Source organism: Anastrepha ludens, chromosome X, assembly GCF_028408465.1.
Source record: "Anastrepha ludens isolate Willacy chromosome X, idAnaLude1.1, whole genome shotgun sequence".
NCBI classification, from domain to species: domain Eukaryota; kingdom Metazoa; phylum Arthropoda; class Insecta; order Diptera; family Tephritidae; genus Anastrepha; species Anastrepha ludens.
Window position 1 is genome coordinate 67,979,292 of NC_071503.1, and position 24,304 is coordinate 68,003,595.

General features: G+C 38.8%; 1 protein-coding gene across 7 annotated transcripts in view; it reads right to left on the reverse strand.

Annotated features, from left to right (window-relative positions):
• Positions 1-24,304, reverse strand: part of LOC128869224 (epidermal growth factor receptor kinase substrate 8) — a 100,048-nt gene that overhangs the window by 53,411 nt on the left and 22,333 nt on the right. The window contains exon 1 of one of the 7 annotated variants that reach the window (XM_054111752.1): positions 15,401-15,489. The exons of the other annotated variants lie outside the window; for them this stretch is intronic. The gene's annotated coding sequence lies outside the window, so the exon portion shown is untranslated. Of the gene's footprint in view, positions 1-15,400; positions 15,490-24,304 lie in introns of those variants that run through there. 7 annotated transcript variants of the gene reach the window in all.

Below are 24,304 nucleotides of genomic sequence, written 5' to 3' on the forward strand. Positions count from 1 at the left end.
GTCACAGTATTGATAGTGTCATAGTCTTTTTATACAGTTTATAAATTAATAAAGAAAATATATGTCAAAAAAGCATTAAGAAGTAAAAATATAAAAGAAATGTTAATGAGTGATATTGATTTGACGATTCAGAATATCACCGATATATATTCGAAGACGGGACGTTTCGATTTAGAGGAGGGGGAGTTAATACCCTACTCTGGTAAGCCGCATAACGGCAAATATATACAAAAAGTTAGAGTAAGCAATACTTCTTAAAGCTAGCATAAGCACTAATTGGATGATGAAATAAGCTCATCCAATAGTGAAATATTTACTGTAAATATAAACAATTATTTGTTAAGGATAGAATTACAATAAGCAATACTTTTTAAAGCTAGCATAAGCACAAATTTATAAACATAAACAATTATTTGTCAAGTACTTTTAAAGCTAGCATAAGCACAAATTAGAGGATGATGAAATAAGCTCATCCAGTAGTGAAAGATTTATTGTAAACACAAACAATTATTTGTTAAGTATAGAGTAAGCAAAAATTTGGTATAAAAGAAATAACGTAAGAATAAAAGACTCATTTCAAGTTTGACTTTGGAAGCAAGCGTTTTATTTTTTTAACGCTCACCCGCGTTAGAACTTTAATTTGCATAGGTTTTGTGCACTTTTTATCAATTCAAGAACTACATACGTAAAGTAATTTACGAATTAACTATTTGCCTACTATCAGTTAACATAAAATAATTGTTTCCAAATTTTCTCTTAGGCTGCAAACATAGTGCACGCTGAGACGAAGACGAAGATGAAGACGAAGCTGAAGAGAAACTGCTTGCGTTGCGAGTAAGCGAATAGGTTGCACAGTGCAAGACGAATTGGTTGCGCTTTTGTTATGTTAGTCGCAATGGATTCCTCATCAGATGATGACCTGCTGATTGAGCAAAGCTTATATTTTAAATTAAAACGTATAAAAGTAAATAAAAGAGTACACCCTATAAATTTGGGAAGAGAAGCATTTGGTGCCAGCCGCGGCGGCCACTTGCCCGAAATCATTTTTAAAACATAATGGCAAACCCTTATCTTTATAATAAAGCTAAATTCTTGGCCATAACATTAAATTATATACGTTTTATTTCATCTTGAAAACCTAACCTCGAAAAAAAACACCCTTTACATAAATATGATAAGGCAATGCGTCGTGAGATCGGTCATTGTTGCTGCAGTGCGTCTGCACATACATTTGTAACACAATAGAATTGAAGATGCAATTGAACTTTTGCTCAAATATAACTAACATAATATATGTACATATATATACATATATTGATATACATATATATTCATCAATATACCAATATGCTCTTTGAATTCTTGTCTAAAATTAATTTCGACTCGAAAAATCAGTAAAAGTTTTCATCAAATTTACTAAAACGCACACAACAAAATGTGAGGTCGTTTTATACTGTATTTTGTTTAAATTCTTCTTTTTAGATTAAATCAACATACAAAAAGTGATGAATGTTGGCGCATAATTTCATAATTGTATTTTTTTGAAAATATAAAGTGAATAAAATTACGTTTATCAAGGGAACATAAAAATGCACAAGCAAATGCCATGCAAAATGCCGTCGGCATTCGTCAATTTGATTTCATACAGAAACCAAAAACTGAGCAGAGCCAATGTACTTGTACATAATTCACTGTAATCAGCTCTGTTAAGAACTTCCCCGCTGTCGAGTTGAGCGAGGTGAAAAAGTGTTCGCGGTTTCACTTCATTTTTGACAATTCACACTATTCGTAGCTCGTGAGAATTCTCTATCAATAACGTTCTCTGTGATTACATGCTCAAAGCACTACAACATAGTTATAGTTATATTGGAAATCTTATCGACATGTTAACAGAGTATTTAAAAAACAAACTAAAGATGAAATCCATGGAATTGATTACAGGAAACCCACAAGAAGCAGTATACTCCGTAAACAAACCAAAATGTGACAATTGTGGTAAACCTGGACATATGAAGGGACATTATGGGCTCGGATTAGGAAATCATGGACGGGTCGCTGATTTAAATAGCAAGAACGTAGATCACAAAGTCTGCAACTTTTTCAAAAGCATAGAGAGATTAATCAGAACTAGTAGAGCGGTGAATACCAGTGTAACTGCTTCCATATTACTATCGTGAATAATATCGAAAAAGGTACGAGATACTATGGTTACCCGATAGCGAGTGCCAACCACTCTACCATTTTTAAAGAACGGAAATATACAACAGTTACAGAGAAATCGGGGCAATGGCTACATGGCTAAAGAACAACTAAAAGTGAATGCGTTCATTAACAAATCGTTGACTGTTAAAGCTAAATAATTTGTAAAAACGAACTGCTACAGGGATTGCCCAAAGAAACTGCTACCGAATATATGAAATGTGCCAGCTCTGTTGAAAACAAAATGTGTAACTTACTAAATAGTTTGCCAATAAGGGGTGTTATTTTAATATTCATAGAAAAATGTTATTTTTTATTATAAATGATCGGATGCCTGTTTCATTATAAAGAAGGAGGTATGCCGTTAATAGTGGAAAATACAATAACATCAGGCAAATGACCACCACGACCACGCTTACAGGACAATATCCTTTTCATGAAATTTTCCATGACCAAAGTGGCTGCCCTATGTCCTCGATAGCCTCACGAATTCCATCTTTGAGGTCTTGAATCGACCCTGGGCTGTTGGCGTAGACCTTCTCTTTCCCATGGCCCCAAAGAAATTAGTCACAAGGTGTTAAATCACAAGATATCGGTGGCCAATTGTGATCACCTCTTCGAGAGATAACACGGTCCGGAAACTTGTCCCGTAAAAGGTCAATGGTTTCGTTGCTTGCGAGGCACGTAGCGCCGTGTTGTTGAAAATAAACGATGTCCAATCCATTCACCTGTAACACCTGTTATTGGAAAAACCTTTATTTAAAAAAAGTATACTTCACTGAAGCAAAGGGCCAAGTATATGAATGTACAATACATTGCGTGAATGAAATTCAGAATCAGGCGGGCAAAACCATAAAGGAGTTACACTGCGATAACGGAAAGAAGTACATCAGTTTCTGAGAGAAAAAGATATCAACTTAAAAGCACGTCCGGCATATATACACCGAAGAGCAAAACTGTAACAAAATGTAATACTTTCTATTTCAACACATTTTTTTTTAGACATGTTTTAACAAATCAAATATTTTTTTTGCATAACTTTATTGGCATGTATGTACTCTCTCTCTCAAACCGGTTTGGTGTCAATGCAACAACAACAACACTAGTAGCAAGCAATAATGCAAATAAAGACAAATGTTACAGTTTTGCACTCAACCCATTTTTTATTTTTTACAATAAATAAAATAAATATTAATAAGATGTCCAAAATCCTTTGGATTTTTTCAGCTCGTGGATACGATTGGGCATACTTCGTGTATACCTCAAGACAAAGTCAGTCGGAATAGCATCCCATACATCGCGTGTTCGCTCCCACAGCTCAATAACTCCACTGGGCGGACTTGAATATTCGGCAAGCTTCGATTTTACATGACTCCATAAATTTTCGATTGGGTTCATGTCCGGTGATTGTGGAGGCCACTTCAAGTTACGAAATTTTTGGCGTTGCATCCAATTTCGTACAACATGTGCAGTGTGCTTAGGGTCATTGTCTTGCTGAAAAATTACTTTTTCAGCAGCAAGACCCATACTTTCCACTACACCCGGCAGATTTTGTTGCAATATGGCCAGGTATTCCTCTTTCCGCATTATACCGTCTATTCGTACTAAAGGAACCACACCATTTTTGGAAATGCAGCCCCACACCATAATGGAGCCACCACCATGTTTTACTGTCTGCTTGATGTGATGTGGCTGGACTGCATTTGGGTCTTTAACCCAATACCAGGCCCGACCATCTGACTGAAATCGATTGATTTTGGTTTCATCAGACCAAATAACCTGCAATCGTTTTGAAATTTTATGAAAAAAGGTCTTTTATAATCCATTTATAAAGACGTACCTGATCCCAATCTTCAACTGTCCAGCTTTGGTGAGCCGCAACAAAATCCCGCCTCAACCGCACATGTATTTTTGTCAGCATTGGCTTGGTTTTCTTCTCCGCTGCCTTTAGCCCCAGTTTTGACAGGCTGCGCCTGGCTGTCCACTGACTGGCATCAATATCCAGCATCTTTAGTGCTTCTTTGGGAGTGACCGCCTTGCTGCTTGTTACCAAATTTGCCAGATGGCGGGCATCGCGGTCGCTTATCTTCCTTGGCCGGCCTCCTTTGTTACTGGGAACAGCGTCTGGTACATTTTTCCGCAGCCTTTGCACAGCCATGTGGCTCACTTCGAATTTTTTAGCTATTTTTCTTATAGACTCGCCCTTCTTCAGCAAATCAATTATTTGGCGTTGTACTTCCCGATTTAACATTTTGTCTTATTCACGGTCACGTTTATAATAATTAAAAATCCACCAAATATATAATTACGAGAAAAATAACGGAAAATTTGAAAATTAAGAGTGAGTGCAAAACTGTAACATTTGTCTTTATTTGCATTATTGCTTGCTACTAGTGTTGTTGTTGTTGCATTGACACCAAACCGGTTTGAGAGAGAGAGTACATACATGCCAATAAAGTTATGCAAAAAAAATATTTGATTTGTTAAAACATGTCTAAAAAAAAATGTGTTGAAATAGAAAGTATTACATTTTGTTACAGTTTTGCTCTTCAGTGTACGTGCACGATATGATCGGCAAAATGCCTGCTGACAGAAGCCAAAGTGGACCGAAAAAATTTGGCCAGAAGTAACTAAAGCTGTTGCATATCTGAAAAACCGGACTTTGACAAATATAATGGAAAGAAAGAGACCGTACAAAATAATTTTCACAGGGAAACCATCCACTAAAAAACAAATAATTTACGGTAGCAAAGCTTATGCGAGAATTGTAGAAATAACGAGAAAATCAAAATTCGATAAGAGGGCTGAGTTGGAAACTTTACTGGGATATACAGAAAATGCTTATACAGAAGTTGGTTATAGAGTACTAGTTGGAAGTAAACAGATTGTGGCAAGGCATTGTGACATTACTGAAGAAGATGTAGTTTGAATCGGATTCAAAGATGAGCTTGAAGATGAAGAAAAAGAGCGCGCAACAGTCCGAAGAAGCAAAGACATCCTATTTTAATGTTAAAATAAAAAATACCTTCTACTTTTGTATGCAAGCATTAAGAAAATGATAAATAAATGAAAAAATGATCATATTTATTATATGAGTCTTCAGGTTCAGGATCATTGCCTTTACAAACGTTTAACCCAGCAAATGCTCCTGACACGTTGGAAATTGCAACGCTTGGTGCTGCTGCTTAAACTAAGCAAGCAACCTGACCGACCATCTGCATACAGACCCCTTTGCATGTTGGATACAGTAGCCAACATTTTTGAACTTATCATATGTGATCGCGTGCAGGAGAACTTAGAAAGCCCCAACGGGCTCTGTTACCGACGAAAAGTACAGCCGAGCAGTAAATATCATTCATTCTCTTATCTTTGTGTGTTGCCATTTTTCTCACATTCGTATTCTTTTTTACTTGCACTTTATTTCTGTTATGTTATGAGCATCTCTCATTATTATACATTTTATTCAAGAATGATAGAAACAAGATTTGAAGAGTGCGTGACGTCACTTTTGCCAAGTTGTGCAGTGTTTTCAACCATTTGCTCTTCACAATAAATTTAGTGTTTTTTATACCAAAAATGCGAAAATTTTAAAGTTTGGTGTTTGCTTCTTTTTGTTTTTAATTCAAAGCTACCGAAATTGTAGTTAAAAAAAAACTGTGTTATTAGACAAAAGAATGTTAAAAAAGGTCCCTCTGAGAAGATTTTAGTGCTAATGCCAATTTGTTGATTCTTATAAAGTGTGATATTTTGAAAGCGTAAATTTAATTTTTTGCTCCTTCCTCTCTCAACTCTTCTTAACATTGTTAACCTTTCTACACATTTAAAAAAGCGTTTGAATTTACTGAATGCGAATTAAAACCATAGAGGTGTAATCGTCTTTTCCGGACCTCAATCCTTAGTGGAACACAGGGCATCAAGAGGTGTATTCAAAAATAAACAACAAAATACCAGAAAATACTGAAGAAACCATAACGATATTTTTACAAAATATCCATCTCATTATTCTTTCCATCATGTGTACGCACTAATGCATCATATTTGATGCTATGGTAAAATTTTGATTTTTGTAGGATTTAATATAAAATATTTCTATATTATAGCTCTCTGTGAAGTTGATATAAGTTGCGATTTCAAGGTTTCTATCCTGGGGCCGAATCGTAACAGTCGTGAACGAGCAATTCGTCACGTAAAAGAATGCAAATCGGATTATAACTATCGTGAACGTGTTATCGCTATCGTAATTCGGTATGATGACAAACGTCATCGAGTAATCAAACAACTCGTTCGTTCGAATTGTCATTCGATCGGTTATTTATAAACGTAATTGCGCAGAATTTCAAAGTATTAACGAAAAATGTAAGAATAACTAAAATATATGTAAATTGTGTAACTATAAATGAAGTTTTATAATTTCAGGACAAACTGTAATAAATTAATTAAACAACAAGCAGAAGGATATAATGGCACATTTCATGAGTGAGCACACAGATTTGGCCAAAAATTCCTTGCCGAATTGTGCACAAGGAAGGTCGACTGCCAACCGACTTTGGGAAGAGCTCAGCAAGCAGTTAAATGCGGAAGGACCGCCAATAAAAAATGCGAAGTCATGGAAAAAAGTTAGTACATATATTATAATCATGTTATCAAAATGAAACTTATTAGTTTCTTTCTAGGTATACGCAGATCAGAAGTACAATGCGAAAAGAAAGTTGTCCTTCAACAAAATTTCAAAAAAGCAAACAGGCGGAGGATCTTACCAGCAGAGGGCTTTAACTCCAGCTGAGGAGCTAATAGTTGAAGCTGCTGGTCTTGAGGCATCTGTTTCAGGAAACAGCATGGTGCAAACATATGGTGGTTCGCAACCTGCACCAGTCGCAGTTGCTTCAAGACCAGCATCAAGTGCCTCGGCCTCAAGCAGGAGCAGTGGACGTAATTCGAACCATTCAACTAGTAGTGTTCCAAGTCGTTCCTCCTCCAACAGCCCAGCTTCCTGTACGCTTTCTCGTCCAGTCGCTCCAACTCCACGAAGAAGAACAATAAATAAAGCTTCGCTGCTGCAAGAAAACATAAAATTGGCAGCAGATCACCATAAAGCTATGGGGCAGAAAATCGATAGGCTGCTTCAAATTAAGGAGAGGCAACTAGAGATTGACGAGAGGCAGCTTGAAATAAGTGAACGACAGCTAGCTGTCTCTAGGAGGATTTTGGCGATGAAGGAGGAGAAGCACCGAGCTATAATAGCTGTAAAAGAACTTGATTTGAAAATAAAGAGTATTGAATTAAACCAATTGAAGGTCAATGAAAAAGAAAAAAATAGTGTCCCTCCTTCTGAATTAAAATCCTCTTTGTAAATATGTAATATATATATTCCAAATTTTTATTCAAGTTTTATGTAAATATGTATATATGTAATTGAAGTTTTGTTCAAGTTTAAATTAACTAAATTTTACGTTTTTAAATGGAGTAAAAAAAAGCATTAAATGAAATTGATTTTGAATAAGTATCCATTAGTGTTTCGAGTTATTTTATTTTATTTAGGTCGGTTAGCATTATACTTCAAAAGCATAATAGTACAATATGAAAACAAGATGGTTATGTCGAGTTCATCAACGAGATTTTAATTTGATCTCTGATTGTTTGGCCGATTCTAGTATACTGGCCTTCTCCAGACACTATGTCAGATGCGGTTTGACTCTCTGAATTTGTTGCTGTAAAGCTCACATTAAATTGTATACAACTGTTGTGAAGCGCTGCACACACATTCGCAAACCTAGCCACTTTTATAGGATCATATCTTCCTCTTTTGTTGTATTCTAGGATTCTCCACCGACCTTTCAGTACACCATTAGTTCGTTCAATGATGCACCGTGCCTTGGAATGAATTTCATTGAACCTTGATTCCCCTGATCCGTCCGATGGATTTCTGTACGGTGTTATGCACCACGGCTCAAGTGGATATCCAGAGTCCCCTATTAAAAACAAACAACACGTAATTTAGCACAATCTAAATCAATTGTAATTATATATGTATAACACATACCTAGCAGCTAGGCATTGTCACTCCTATTGTGTAAAAAACGATGTTCCATAACCATTCGTTCGTTTGAATGCTTCCATATGAATGAGTCGTGGGCTGCACCCCCATATTGGCAGTTTATTGCGAGAATTTTCGTAGTGTGGTCGCAAATCTAACAGAAACAACCTTAAAGTAACATTCCATCTCTTTATTAAAAAACTCACCAACATCGCATTTATGCTATGAAAACCCTTCCTGTTGAAATACATGTGCTCGTTGACCGTGGGCTTTTGTAGTCCAATGTGGGTGCCATCAATGCATCCAACCACTATTATTAAAAAACGAGCATTAAATAAATTTTTCACAGCTAAAACATGGATTGAATTTACCTCCTGGAATTTAATAGTTCTCAACAAACCACTCTTTGCACCTTCTCGAATCATCTGGCTCAAATTTAATATGTTTAGGACACAATTTGGCTTGTCGCTTCGTTAACGACTGTCACGATACGACCCCTGTTTATTAATAAAGTTCCTTCCTGATTTTCATCTGTTATGTACCTATTTCTTATTATTTTTTCGTATGGTGCTAGAATTGTACTCAGCTTAGCTATGTGGTACAATTATTTTGCATTCTCAAATAAAAAGGATGGAACCGTCTCTGTTAGCACATATTTCTTGTTATTTAAATCAGTTATTTTGTCACTGTTAGCAGTTTTCAAAGGTACGAAAAATATTATTGCGATTCTGCACATTTTGCTTGTATTCTAATATTGTCTTTATGTATAACTTTCCCTCTTGCTGTTAAAATTGTGTCCCCTCGATCTCTTTTTACTTTGTACTTATTATATTTCGTTGCTAATTTATTTCTTCTATCGGTTTTTACGTATATGAAGTCACCTTTTTTGTATGTAATTGTGTGTCTTTTTTTGTTATGATATTGCAGGAGTTTATCCTGTTTGTCGATTAAGATGTCCTTTATCTCGGGGTTTTTCTCTGTGTTAAAAAACCCTTCCTCAGGTTTAAACCCTATGGTGTTATGAATCTTCCTGTTGTACTGCTTCACGGCGTTAAATAGTTCTTCTCCCGGTGCCGTATGATTTTCCTGCGCTAGAGCTGCTGATAGTTCACTTAGTGTACTGTGTATGCGTTCAACTTGAACGTTCGTTTTGAGTTTTGTATATGTATGTAGTCTGTCGTATACTGATTTAGTTCCCAGCAAAACCTGCGTGACCGAAACTCTAACACAATTACACTTTTTTATATGTTACAAACACATATGCACGCAGGTTTTGCTGGGGCGTCACCGAAACTCTAACACAATCGACTTTTTTTTTGATTCTCCGTCACCTTTGGAAAATGTGTAAGCAGTAAGCAAACTTCATTCATATATTTTTTCTCATTTTTGCATCAATAGAAAAAAAAAACAAAAAAAAACGGCAAGTGGCTGTCAAAGCAATAAGTCAAAAAGATATCTTTTCTCTCTTTTTGATATCAAAGTAGGCCGAGAATCAAATTGTCAACCTTTGGCAAATGTGTAAGCAGTAAGCAAACTTCATTCAAATATTTTTCCTCATTTTTGCATCAATCAAAGTAAACAAACGCCGTAGCCGAATGGGTTGGTGCGTGACTACTATTCAGAATTCACAGAGAGAACGTCAGTTCGAATCTCGGTGAAAGCAAAATTAATAAAAACATTTTTCTAATAGCGGTCGCCCATCAGCAGACAATGGCAAAACACCGAGTGTATTTCTGCCATGAAAAAATTCTCCTCATAAACATATCATAAAACAAAATAAAATAAATGTATAAAAAAATTTTTTTTTTGTGATTCGAACCAAGGATTTTGGATCGGAAGCCCACATTGCTAGCCGCTAGGCTATCGCGCTGTGCTGCCGGCGCTAGCCTAAAAGTTATTTTGTTCGTCGCTACGTTTATATGAAACTGGCACTGGCAAACGAATCCATATGTATGAAAGGGATAGAAAATCACACGTACACAAAGTTTTTGGCACGATTTTCCCAACGCTTTTAACAACGTGATTGTAAAGGGGCGTGGTTAGTGACAGTTTAACGGTCACGCGTGCAGGTTACGTGATGGGTAACGTGACCGGCACTATACTTGCTGGGTCCATTTGTATATATTCGCCTACGTGTGTTGGTATTGGGGTTTTACCTATTGGTTGTTTGTTAGGGTGCCTCTTGTATTTATTTTGTAAACATATTTCCTTTTTACACATTTCTCGAATAGAAGGCCAAAAATAATCGGTAAGTATTTCCTGTATGAGGTTTTTATAATTCCTATGTGCTCTTTTGTGAGTTTGTATAGTAATCTGTCTTTGTTCGTTCGGATCAGTTACGTCTTGAAGTTGTGTTTATGCTACAAAAACACTGTGGAACAAATTCAGGTTAGCAAAAATTAGGTTCATTCTGAGAGTGGCGGGTGAAAATAGAGGCGAAATTAGAAGACACGTATCGCGCCGTTTTTTTATGTTAGTTCGAATTTTTTTTTAATCGGCCTTCGAAGTTTGCAGTCAAATGCCGATTTTCAGTATATTGTTTCATAAGTACCACAAAAATTTTCGAAATCAATTTTTTCAAAAATTGTAATTGTTGCACAGATCTCTAGCAATAATTTGGCTTTTACAGATTGAAAAAATATCAATTAGTCGACGAGTTATAGCCAAAAAACCATATAAACAATTTTGCTCCGATTTCGAACTTCGAAGGCCGATTAAAAAAAAATTCGAACTAACATAAAAAAACGGCGCGATACGGGTCTTCTAATTTCGCCTCTATTTTCACCCGCCACTCTCAGAATGGACCTAATTTTTGCTAACCTGAATTTGTTCCACAGTGCAATTTTACATGTGGCGAAAATGGAGTTGATATCGTTTATGAAATGAAATAAAATTTCTTCATCTAATTTTAGAGCATTTGTTAGAGCATAATTGATTTTAAACTTCAAATTAGGGTATCTTTATTTGTATAATAGATTATATGTCGTGCATTTCTTGGAAAGATAGTCTGTGACACAATTTCGTCTTTATTTGCGTCGTGAATTGGTATAATTTGGTTGCGGAAAGAGTTTAAAGGTTGTTTGACCCTCTTAAACTGATCCACAGGTGAGCTTTCTGTTGAGTGTTCTGAGCAATCAGTTGTCGTATTTATTTGTTGCCTTGAGAGAGCATCAGCGACTACATTCTGATGTCCTGGTTTGTATACTAATTTCGAACCATACTCTTCTATTAAATTCTTCCATCTTTTTAGTTTGTTATTCGGATTCTTTTCGGAAATAGAGTAAATTAAAGATTGGTGATCTGTATGTATTGTTAAATTAGCAATTGCATATAAGTAATTTCTTAATTTCTGTAGGGCCCATACAATGGCTAGAGGTTCCCTCTTGTTGGTACTGTAATTTTGTTCAGTTTCATTGAGTGCTCGTAATTAAAGCTGATGCAAACTGTATGTATTCGGTACTGAGTAACGGGTACGCTCTCTAGTACCGAGTTACGAAACGTTACACACGAATATATTCCGTTACTCGCATTTCTTGTAGTATGAGTTCAGTTCAGTGTAATAAGTTTATACGTGTATAAAAACGTTTGCTGATGTACGTTTGTTTGCGCATGCGCTCATTAGGTGAATTTAAAAACACTCGTTACAAAGGCTGATGTTTGTTTGTAATTATAGTACCTATATTAAAATTTGGAAGTTAATCGTCCGTAAAAGTTTTTCAGTGCTTTTGGTGCTTCAAGTTTTGTGTACGTAGACAAAGTTTGAAATTGGAATAACGTAAGAAAATATTGTTTACACTTATTATTGTTATTATTTTAGAGCATAATTTTACTGGTACAATGGATAAGAAAAGGAGTAAATTATGGGGTTTTTTCACGGAGGCTAAAGACGATAAGGTAAAATGTGATCTTCGCAATTCGTTGTATTCCGTGAAAGGTGGCTCTACTACAAATTTGAAAAAGCACTTCATGAAGAAACACAGACCAACATATGAAACCATCATTCTGTGTTCCAAGTCAAATGCGCTAGCCCTGGAAGGTCTTATACCACCATCTTCAACAAGCGCAGAGTCTAATCCTGAAACTAATCTTGTGATTAAAACAAATGAAACCAATTCGAAGCAGACTAATTTAAATGCCTTTATTAGACGTCCAATAAGTGTAGTAAGAGAAAAAAAAAGATCATGATTTAATTTTTGAAATGATAGTTAAAGACATTCAGCCTTTTTCTGTAGTTGAAGACGCGGGTTTTAAAGATCTTATTAATTACTTAGAACCAAGTTATAAAATACCTTCAAGATATATATTAAGCAATGCTTTGTTGGATTCTCACTACTCCGAAGTCCAAAAAAAAATTAAAAGTAGAATTGGAGAATGCTAAATATGTATCGATTACCACCGATGGCAGGACTTCAAGAGCAACAACTTCTTACCAAGCTGTAGCAGTCCATTATTTATTAAATTGGGAGATTAAGTCTGCATTACTAGGATGTTTTGAATGCCATGAGCGACATACGGCCGAATACATCAAAAATGAGTTGCATAAGTTGTTCTGCTATTGGGACATACAAAATAAAATATTTGTCTGCGTTACAGATAACGCAGCGAACATGAAGGCTGCTATACGATTGACAAATTATGAGCATTTACCGTATTTTGCTCATACTCTTAATTTAGTCGTGCGTGCAGGACTCCAGGAATGTGGACTCGGGGAGCTGATAAAAAAAATAAAAGCTATTGTGGAACATTTCCACAAGAGTCCAATAGCTACCAAAAAACTAATTGCGATGCAGGAGCAACTGAGGCCTAATCAAAAACCATTAAAGCTTAAAATGGACGTAGTGACCAGATGGAGCAGTACCCTAGATATAATTGAGAGGATTTATTCACTTCAAGAAAGTTTAAAAGCGTCTCTCGGAATCTTACACAATCCAGTAGAAAATCTTTCAGAAGGCGAATGGCAGACACTGCCAGAAATAATAAAAATTCTGAAGCCATTCAAAGAACTCACTGAAGAAATGTCTTCAGAAAAAAAGGTGACTGTTTCAATGGTCCTGGCTTCGACGGAGAAACTGACAAATAAAATACTAACGGAATATAAAAGTAGGTTTAAGAATTGTCACAGGCACCCTGTGTTATCTAAAGCAGCACCATTAGACCCGCGTTTTAAGAAGCTGGCATTTAGGTTTGATTTATCAAGTTATGAGTCTGCGAAAGATGCATTGAAAACTGAGCTGCAAAACGAGTTCAACTTTCATCAGCAATCTATAGAACCTACGGAATCAACGTTAGCTATAACTACTAGCAAAACTGACGCTGATAACGATTCAATTTGGAAAGATTTTAACGCTAAGGCGACGTCAGTGTCAGCTTCAAACTTTGTTGTTAGCAGCAGTATTATTACTATGAGGCAATATTTAGAGGAAAGAATTATATCTCGAAATGAGTGTCCTTTGAAATGGTGGAAAGCACGGGCAATTCTATACCCGGAGCTCTCGAACTTGGCTGATAAATATTTATCAGTTATGGCTTCTTCCGTACCATCTGAAAGGACTTTTTCGAAATCGGGCCAAATATTAAGCGAGAAGCGCAGCTCTATTCAGCCAAAGAGAATGGGAAAGATTTTATTTTTAAATATGAACCAAAGATTCTTGCAATAATTTTTTTTAATATATTAATAATTTAGTTTATCAAAAATATTTTTTGTTTTGTCTAAAATATGTTTTTATTTAATGTTTAATTTCAGTTCAGGAACGAAAGATTTATGTTGTTTAAATGTTATTGTCAATAAATAATTGTTGACACCTATTTGTTGCTTTTTCATTATAATTTAGGAGATTCTGCCAATTCTTCATTTGCAGTTCTACACTTCATTATGACGTCGCAACGTCATACTGTACGCGTACCATACCGATACAACATGTTCGATTCGTTGCGTTATGGATAAGGTATCAAAAGTAACGAGTAACGTAACGATACGATAGTAACGAGTACTCATCGTTATAGTAACGAACATATACGGGTTTGCTTTTTTTCGTTACTTTTACACCTCTACTCGTGATACAAAAGCGATCGGTTGTCTGTTTTGGGACAGCACTGCGCCTATAGCGAAATTGCTGGCATCTGTAGTCAGGTCAAAAGGTTTCGTGAAGTCAGGTTGATAAAGTTCTACTTGAGCTTCAAGAGCATATTTGATTTTCTCGATAGCTTCTAGAGCTGCCTCATCTAATTTAACTTCTACTTTCGCACTTTTGTTTCTACTTACTATACCATTGTGGCCGCGTAAATGTATGGTCAATGGTTTAGTGATTGCTGCAAAATTTTGAATAAACTTCCTGTAGTAACTAGCTAGCCCTAGGAATGATCTAAGTTCTTTTAATGTCTTTGGAATAGGACATTCTTTTATTGTTCGGATTTTCGTCGTTGAAATATTGAGGGTGCATTCTTAAGCCCAAATGACATCCTGATAAATTCATACTTAGCGCCGTTTACCGAAAACGCTGTTTCTTTCTGTCTGCTTCTTTTATTAGTATTTGGTGGAATCCTGATACCAAATCTTTGCTTTCCCTAAATTTTTAAAAGTTATATTTACGTCTGGGATAGGGTATCTGTCTGTTATTGTTTGTGCGTTAATCTTCTGATAATCTACAACCATCCTTCTTTTGGGTTTCCCCGTTTTCATCGGTGCCCTTTTTTTGGGACTGTCCAAATCGGAGAGTTTTATGGACTTTTACTTGGTTGAATTATCTGATTATCGGGAAGTTTCTGGAATAAGGGTACTGTTTAGTCCAAATAGGATCTACATTATTCGTTCTAATAGCTGCTTGAATAGTTGTGGTAAACGGTAAGTTTTCACTAATTTCGTCATTTTTTCTCATTATTTACCTAATGTCATCTTCATATTCTGTGTTATTTATTGTGTAATTTATTTTTTGTTCATTTTCTACCTTCACAACTTTCTTTTGGTAATTTAAATTGTAGTCGAATAAATTTATTTCTGCTTTTATAGTTCTAAGTCCTTGTTCACCTAGTATTATATCAAATTCTTGTAGCTCATCAATCTCAAAAAATGGCAAGTGATGACTATACAAAGTTATAATTTTTTTAGATTTTAATATTGAATATCCGTGAATAGTTTTTGTTTTATAGGTTTTATAGGCACTGACTTACCAATATTACAGTTGATGCTAAGGGCGGCCGCCGTAGCCGAATGGTTTGGTGCGTGATTACCATTCGGAATTCACAGAGAGGTCGTTGGTTCGAATCTCGGGGAAAGCAAAATTAATAAAAACATTTTTCTAATAGCGGTCGCCCCTCGGCAGGCAATGGCAAAACTCCGAGTGTATTACTGCCATGAAAAAGCTCCTCATAAAAAAAGATCTGCCGTTCGGAGTCGGCTTGAAACTGTAGGTCCCTCCATTTGTGGAACAACATCAAGACGCACACCACAAATAGGAGGAGGAGCTCAGCCAAACACCTAACAGAAGTGTATGCGCCAATTATTTATTTTTTATTTTTACTTATATAATTACTTGTTGATCCTGTGTCGACCAAGATTGTAACGGGTGTGCCTGTAAGACCGCACTTTGTTTGAATGCAGGGCAGCCCGTTTATTCGCCTAAAAAAGTACTTCCGCTTTCGTACTGTTCTTCGAGGTGAGATATAGTAGATTCTGCCTCTGTTTGATGCGTTTGATTGATCCTCTGCTGCTTATGTTGATTGAAGTTTTGTGAAGATGGATTTATTTCCTTTTGAAAGGATTCTGGTATCCCTGTTGGTGTTGAGTAGGACGTATAAACTGCCTAGAGTTGTCTATTTCCATAGGTATTGGTTTATTTATACGGTCGTGGTGCGGAGTAAAATTGTTGCGTTGCACTTGTATCCCTGGATTATATCTGGGGCGTTCATTTCGTTGAGGGAAGCGTTCTTCTCCCGAGTGACTTCTTGATTGTTGGACATACCTTGGCTGAGTTTCAAATTGTTGGTTATGGTTGTGGTGATAGATTGTGCTGGCAATAGCGTATGCATGCTCTAAGTCCTTTGGGTTGTGGCTGTACAAGGTTCCACTTGTATATCTGCTATTCAGTCCCATAATGAATGTTCTAACGGCTTCTTGGTTAGCATATGTCTTCCTGGCTTCGCGACATTTCAATTTTTGAAAGCGCAAGATTAAGTGCTTTATTAATTTCGCTGTGATATTCGATAAATTCTTTCTTCCTTGATTAACCCTTTTCATCTCGTCTAGTAACACATACAAAGGTCTTTGGTCCGCAAATGTATAGTCCAATCGATTTATAATCGAATAGAAGTTTAATTTCGTGTTATGATTACTTAGTATGTCGGCTGCTATTCCTATAATTTTCGTGCGGATGATGGCTACTGCGCTATAATACCTAGGATGTCTCCGTGTTGTGTAATGGTGGTGATATTGAGGAAGGCTGTTTGGTTTTCCTTTACAGTATTAAGCTCCTGTTGTAGGGTAGTTACTTGTAAGATTTGTTCTTGGAACTGTTGTGTTAGTGCATCAATTGGTGCTCTTAGCTATGCTGATTCGGCCATATTTCTTGTGTTGTCGCTTCTTTGACGTCTTAGAAAGGAGGATTCGGATTTTCTGGCACGTCCTTTGGAAGAATAGCCAGATAGGAATGCTTTTATTCCGCGCTGATCCAGTTTGTTCTGTTTCTGTCACAACAACTTCTTCGGAAGCTGTTAATATTGTTCCCCTTTTCCAGGAACCATTTTGTTTTTTTTTTAGTGTTTCGCTTTTTCAGAAACTGGTCTTTTGTCTTTCTCCAAGACCGTGGATTTTTTTTCCTATGTTTCGAGGATTTTGGCATTTAGGTGACAAAACGTATTGTCATCCCGGTTGAGCCCCCAGTTATTCTATTTGAATAGAATAGAGTAAAGAAATATGCTGCACAGTCACGTGCTTTCTTCATTAATAGAAATTCAATACTGTTCTACATTTTGTATACTTTGGGCTATTTATAATACTAGGATGCGGCGGCAGATTTGCAGTGGAAAATTGTTTATCAGTCCTTATCCATTACTTATGTTATTTACTTACACTTATCTATTGTAAAAGTTGTTTATCAGTCCTTATGCATTGCATATACCTATTATTTACTCATACTTATCTATTTTTTGTTTACGAAAAATTCTAAATGCGCGACAGAATGGCGATACTCGTAGGGAATGAAGGCTGTTTTAGCTGCTGTGTGTCAAGTGCGCGCAGAGGCATACACTAATGATGTAAACAAAAGCTATTGAAGATTTCAAACACATTCCTTTTTGTTCCCTCATAGCAAATAAATACTTAATTAAAATAATATATATTTTCACATTTTATCCAATTAATGAAAAATCGACGAAATATGTATAGAAACCAGATCGCTGTTTTTTTTTTTTGCTGTGGTGCACCTATGTTTACATACACATTTTTCTGTGCGCCCGGCGCCGAATTTGCTTGGCTGCGTCGTGAAGTGTCTTCTTCGCGGGCACAAATAAAATGTGTTATTTTCCCAAATATATACGTATTTGGATTGTTGAAATGCTTTAGAAAAAATATTTAACTTCATTTTAGACATAATTTCATTGAAAATGTAAAAGCAATAAAAAACCAAAAAATAGTCACGAATATCCTGAATCTAGCTCACTAAGAAAACAATTTTTATCAAAATTCATTTTTCCCACTGTTTATATTGAGCCTTTACTATTTGTGTTACGAGTAAAGCCATCATTTGTCGTCTTTATTACTCGACACGATGATTTGCGTATCTCTATGCATTAAGTAAGTCATATTATGACACTACCACGGCTTGTTGTTGATGTTGTTGATTTAACAGCATTTTTAGCCCTGTCAGTGTAGGCATATCACCGCTTTTTCGACAGGTTGGGTCCAGAGGGAGAGGGGTGTTAGATGAGTCGGTTTGAGGGGGCATGTGAAGAGGTGGTTAGTGTCGTGCGGGGTACCTTCACATGCCGGACATGTGTTTGGTATGTCGGGGTCGATTCTGGATATGTAGGAGTTTAACCTGCTAAAGTAAAGTGCCAGTGTTACACGAGTCTCACGGGGAAGCTGGAGTTCTTCGTCTGCAATAGGTGGTGGTTGGACTACGATTACGGCATTCACAGGACGGGAGTTCATGAAGGTGGTGACGGTCTCCCGGTGGATGTCGTTTATTGACTGTCTAAATACTGTCCGGTCCAGTAGGTTGCGGTCAGTTTTATCCTGGATTTCGTCAGGTCTAAGAGGTGTCTGCTGACGTGCCTGGGAGGCGGCTAAGGCTCAAGCAGGTGTCTGCAGGGGTGAAACCTGCGGTAACATCCAAGCAGGAACTGCTTGCTGAGCAGTTTGTTGTGCTCCACTACTTGGAGCTTTTGTGCCTCGTTATGTAGGTGTTGAATGGGAGACATCAGGAGGCACCCGAATGGCGGTATTTTGACATGTCTGTAGCTTTGTCCACTGCGTATCACTAGTTCCAGGCGACCAGATAGGCGCAGCATAGTTTAGAACCGGCCGACAAATTGCCTTAAATGTCGAAAGCAACAGTTCTTTGTCTTTGCCCCAAGTGCTGCCGGCCAGCGATTTGAGGACCTTGTTGCGATTTTGGACTTTAGTGGCAATTGCGGTTGTGTGCGCAGAGAAGGAGAGCAAGCTGTCAAAGGTTACACCCAAAATTATGGGGTTATTTACCATCGGAATTGGTGTGTCGTCGACTTTTACCTTAAGGGACAGCTTGACCTCCTTTGGCCAGGTGGTAAAGAGGGTCGCCGTGGATTTGGTGGGGGAAAGTTGGAGATTCCTCGCAGTGAAAAAGCGAGAGAGGTCGGTGAGGTAGTTTTTCACTTTGGAACACATGCCATCAATGTCATTACCCGACGCCATTATCGTGCAGTCGTCAGCGTATGAGATCAGGGAAACTCTCGCTGGTGGTTGGGGGAGCTTCGAGATGCAAAGTTGAACAGCAAGGGAGAAAGGACACCACTCTGCGGTACACCTTGCTTAATCTTCCTCTGCTTTGATGTTTGATCTCGAAAAATCACTGACGAGTGCCGACCGCTCAGGTATTTTCCGGACCACCTCTTCAGCCCTGGCGGGAGTGTCGACTGATAAATATCATGACTGTATCGAAAGCCTTCTTCAGGTCCAACGCTACTAGGACAGTCCTCTCGCAGGGGCGGTTTTGTTTAAGCCCGCGGTTTATCTGGGCGTTTATGGCGGCCACCTTGTCGCTATGCTTCGTCGGGTTCGACAGGGACCTAACGGTGGACCAGAGCTTACTCACCCCAGGGGCGAGCTTACAGGTCTTCAGGTGCTCAGCCCATTTGGTCCGCTTATGTTGATTTAACAGTTGCCGGATCCCCGGGATCGGCCTGGCGTAGGTGGTCACGGTCGTTTGCTAAGCTGGCCGCTTCGGCTGGAAAATGGGGACGAATGTCCTTAAAACTTCCAGCTGGAATGAAGCGAGCCGCAGCAGCTGTGAGCACCTTGCGGAATGCGCGTTCGCCTACGCGCACATCAGTGGGGATGGGAAGAGCGGCGAAGGTGTCCTCGGTGAACTCCGTGAAGCCGGCCCAATTAGCTTTTTTAAAGTTAAAATAGGACCGGTGATTCGCAGAAACAAAGTCGGCCGGTCTCTAAATCGAGACGATAATGGGCAAGTGGTCTGATGCAAGCGATAGCATAGCTCTCCACTTTATGCTATTTATCAGACCCGCGCTAGCTATTGTTAGGTCAGGCGAGCTGCTGCAATTGCCCACTACCCTGGTGGGGGCGTCGTCGTACACAGTGCTGAATGTCGAATCGTCTATCGGCTCTGCCAGTTGCTGTCCCCTACGATCATTTGGCAGGCTTGAATGCCAAAGATCGTGATGCGCATTAAAGTCACCTACAACCAATCGGTTTTCACCTCTGATGAGCGCACCTATATCAGGGTGATATCCTGCCGGGCAGGAGGTGACAAGGGGTATATAAATGTTAAATATTTCGAGCTCAGAATCGCCTGACCTGACAGCTATGCCTTGACATTCTAAGGTGCTGTCCCTGCGGTCGATTCCTTCATTGATGAGACGATACTGCACTGTGTGGTGGACTATAAACGCTAGGCCACCACCATTGTCTCGCTCGCGATCGTGTCTGTGCACGTTATAGTCATCACTGGTGATCAGAGATGACCTAGCGTGCAGCTTTGTTTCTTGGACCGCAGCTATTTTAATACTGTACCGGCTCATAAAGTCAACTATCTCGTCGACCTTACTCGTGAGTCCATTGCAGTTAAATTGGAGAAGCTTGAAGCTTCTCGGTAAGGTCTGTGTAATTCGAGGGTTGAGGGACGCGTGGGGTTGTTTGCGTTGGACCTGCTGCGCAATCCACTGTGGTTGTTGCGGCCTGATGGTGGTGGGCGGCCGCGCCTCCGGGGGCGGTAGTGGGTGCAGAACTCTGCAGCAGGGGGCAACGTAGGCAGTTGTCCACTCACGGGTGGTGCGCAGGCTGGAACATCTCCGAAAATGGCACCAGCCATTGTAAGAATTGCATTGGACTGATACCAGATTCCGAGGTATTACGGTCTGACACACGGAACCGACTGTGCGGGGGACCAGGAGCTGCTGGTTTGTCCCCGCACTGGGGTTGGAGCAGGAAGGAAGGGGAGGGATTGAGGGAAAGTTGTGTTACTCAGATAGGCTCCTCACCGTGGAGGTGTGGGTTGTGGTGGCTGTTGGTAGTGCCGGCCTATCAAGGGGTATAGTAGCCGTGGAGGCATCAGACGCCTGCTGGCGGGAGCAACACGTGGCCACATACCGTGTGGACAACTCTCTATGTGACTTAAGGCCTGAACAGGTCTTAAGGTGGCTCCACCCGTTTCACCTGTTACACCTAACCAAGGTGGAGTTCGGGTGAAGCCGTTTGTGGCAGACGTAGCAATAGAATACTTCTGGCCCAGGGTTGGATTCGATTCCAGCCCTGACGAGAAGCATTTTTAGCAGGATTGCTGCGAGGATTTGCTCCTGTGACGTAAGGGTTGGGGTGATATACGGTTCACTAGACAGGGCTAGTATACTGGGGCGGCAGCCCTTGGTCGGGAAAAACCCGAGTCATTCCGGTAACGTAGAACCGGCTGCCATGGGAATGAACCACGGCTTCGACCAACACGCTTTCATGTTCGATTTGAATACGATTCAATACAAAAACATTACTTGGTCCATCGAACTGTTTCAACGGCCCAAGAGCAGTGCTTTCGTAGAAGCACTAGAACGAAAAAGTCCATGTTGGAAAACTTACTTCTACGATTAAATAAATAACACTAGTATTTTATTTATGATTGCTTTGATGATTGTCTTTTATTTTATAGGTTATATTTTAAGCAACATCAATACCGCGTCTACGAATATGGATAATCAAACTGTAAAAAAGAGATCAGTTTTCAGTGTGAACAGATATACTTATATAAGGGATACCTAAATAGTGTTGCATAATGTTATTATTTGAATAAGGGTATTCCAACACGCAGCCTTCAAAAATAACATTACTAGTAAGTTTACAAATAAAAACAAATATTCAGTTATTAAGCTAAAGTGGTTGGTGTGCGTTCTGGGAAGTGTTAAATGATTAAGCATTCGCTGTAAGGATACAGGAAAACCCAGAAAAAACCGATCAGATCATTATCTTATATATATATCATATAAACTTAACATATGTGTTTCAATTAATTAATTAATTAGGTAGGGTTAAACCACTTAGATCTAGTGAGACATTCTGCAAATTTCACAGGTCTTCAAAGAAATAATTGTCAAGATATTTGGCACAGCTTCTTTGAAGTGCAGGGCATTCACAGAAGAGGCGTTGTACCGACTCAATGTCTTCTCCATCTCCACAGCTCATGCAGAAGTCATAAAACCGTTATAACACCTGTGATGGCACTGATAGTTGATCTGTTAAATCATTGAGTAAGTAATAAGATAGAGTCATAATGACTCAATTTTTGGAAAACGGGCATATTGATGCAGTCGGTCGGTTGAAAAGAAGAGGAAGGGCGAAACCAAGAATGATAAAAACAAGATTACCCCCATCAAAGAGTACGTGACGTCGCATTAGCTGGGTTGTGCAGTGTTGCCAACCATTTGCTCTTCGCAATAAATTTAGTGCATTTGTATACCCAAAATGCGAAAATTTTTAAGTTTGGTGTTTGTTTCATTTATTTAATTTAAAGCTACCGAAACTGTCAGTTAAAAAACAAACTGTATTACTAAACAACAGAATGTTAAAAATGATCACTCTGAGAAGGTTTTAGTGTTAATGAAAATTTGTTGGTTCTTACAAAATTTGATATTTTGAAAGTGAACATTTAATAGTTCGTTCCTTTTAAGGTTATGTTAAATTATTAAATGCTCTTCTCTCAACTCTGCTTAACATTGAAAACCTTTTACATATTTTAAAAAACGTTTGAATTTACTGAATGTGGATTAAAACCATAGAGATATAATCGTTTCTTCCGGTCCTCACTCCTTAGTGGGACACAGGGCATCAAGAGGTGTATTCATAGTAAAAATAAGCAAAAAAATACCGAAGAAACCATAACGACATTTTTACAAAAAGACTATCTTATTTTGTTACTTCTTCTTCTTAATTGGCGCTATAACCGCTTACGCGATTTTGGCGAGTTTCACAAAGCGCGCCAGTCGTTTCTTTCTCGTGCTAACCGGCGTCAGTTGGACACACCAAGTGAAGCCAAGTCCTTATCCACCTGATCTTTCCAACGCAGAGGAGGCCTTCCTCTTCCTCTGCTACCACCAGCTGATACCGCATAGAATACTTTCAAAGCCGGAGCGTTTGTATCCATTCGGACGACATGACCCAGCCAACGTAGCCGCTGGATCTTTATTCGCTGCGCTATGTCTATGTCGTCGTAAAGCTCATACAGCTCATCGTTCCATCGTCTGCGATATTCGCCGTTGCCAACGTGCAAAGGTCCAAAAATCTTACGCAGAATCTTTCTCTCGAACACTCCAACCGTCGCTTCATCGGATGTTGTCATCGTCCAAGCTTCAGCGCCATACGTTAGGACGGGCATGATGAGAGTCTTGTAGAGTGTTAGTTTTGTTCGTCGAGAGAGGACTTTACTGCTCAGTTGCCTACTTAGTCCAAAGTAGCACTTGTTGGCAAGAGAGATTCTACGTAGGATTTCAAGGCTGACATTGTTATCGGTGTTAATGCTGGTTCTTTTACAACCTCGAAATTATAACTGTCTACAGTGACGTGGGTGCCGATACGCGAGTGCGCCGACTGTTTGTTTGAAGACAGGAGGTACTTCGTTTTGTCCTCGTTCACCACCAGACCCATTCGCTTTGCCTCCTTATCCAGTTTGGAGAATTCAAAACTATCAGCGCGATTGTTAAGGCCGATGATGTCAATATCATCGGCATACGCCAGCAATTGTACGCTCTTATAAAAAATTGTGCCTGAGCGATTAAGTTCTGCGGCTCGTACGATGCTCTCCAACATCAGGTTAAAGAAGTCACACGACAGCGAGTCACCCTGTCTGAAACCTCGTTTGGTATCAAACGGCTCGGAGAGGTCCTTCCCAATTCTGACGGCGCTGCTGGTGTTGAGCAACGTCATCTTACATAGCCGTATTAGTTTTGCAGGGATACCAAATTCAGACATCACGGCATACAGGTAACTCCTTTCCGTACTGTCGAATGCAGCTTTGAAGTCGACGAAAAGATGGTGTGTGTCGATTTTCCTTTCATGAGTTTTTTCCAAGATTTGGCGTATTGTGAATATTTGGTCGATGGTAGACTTTCCAGGTCTGAAGCCACACTGATAAGGTCCAATCAGTTGGTTGACAGTGAGCTTCAGACTTTCACACAATACGCTCGCTAGAACCTTATAGGCGATATTTAGAAGACTAATCCCGCGGTAATTGGCACAAATTGCAGGATCGCCCTTCTTATGGATTGGGCAGAGCACACTTAAATTCCAATCGTCAGGCATGCTTTCATCCGACCATATTTTGCATAGGAGCTGATGCATGCGCCTTACCAGCTCCTCGCCGCCATGTTTGAATAGCTCAG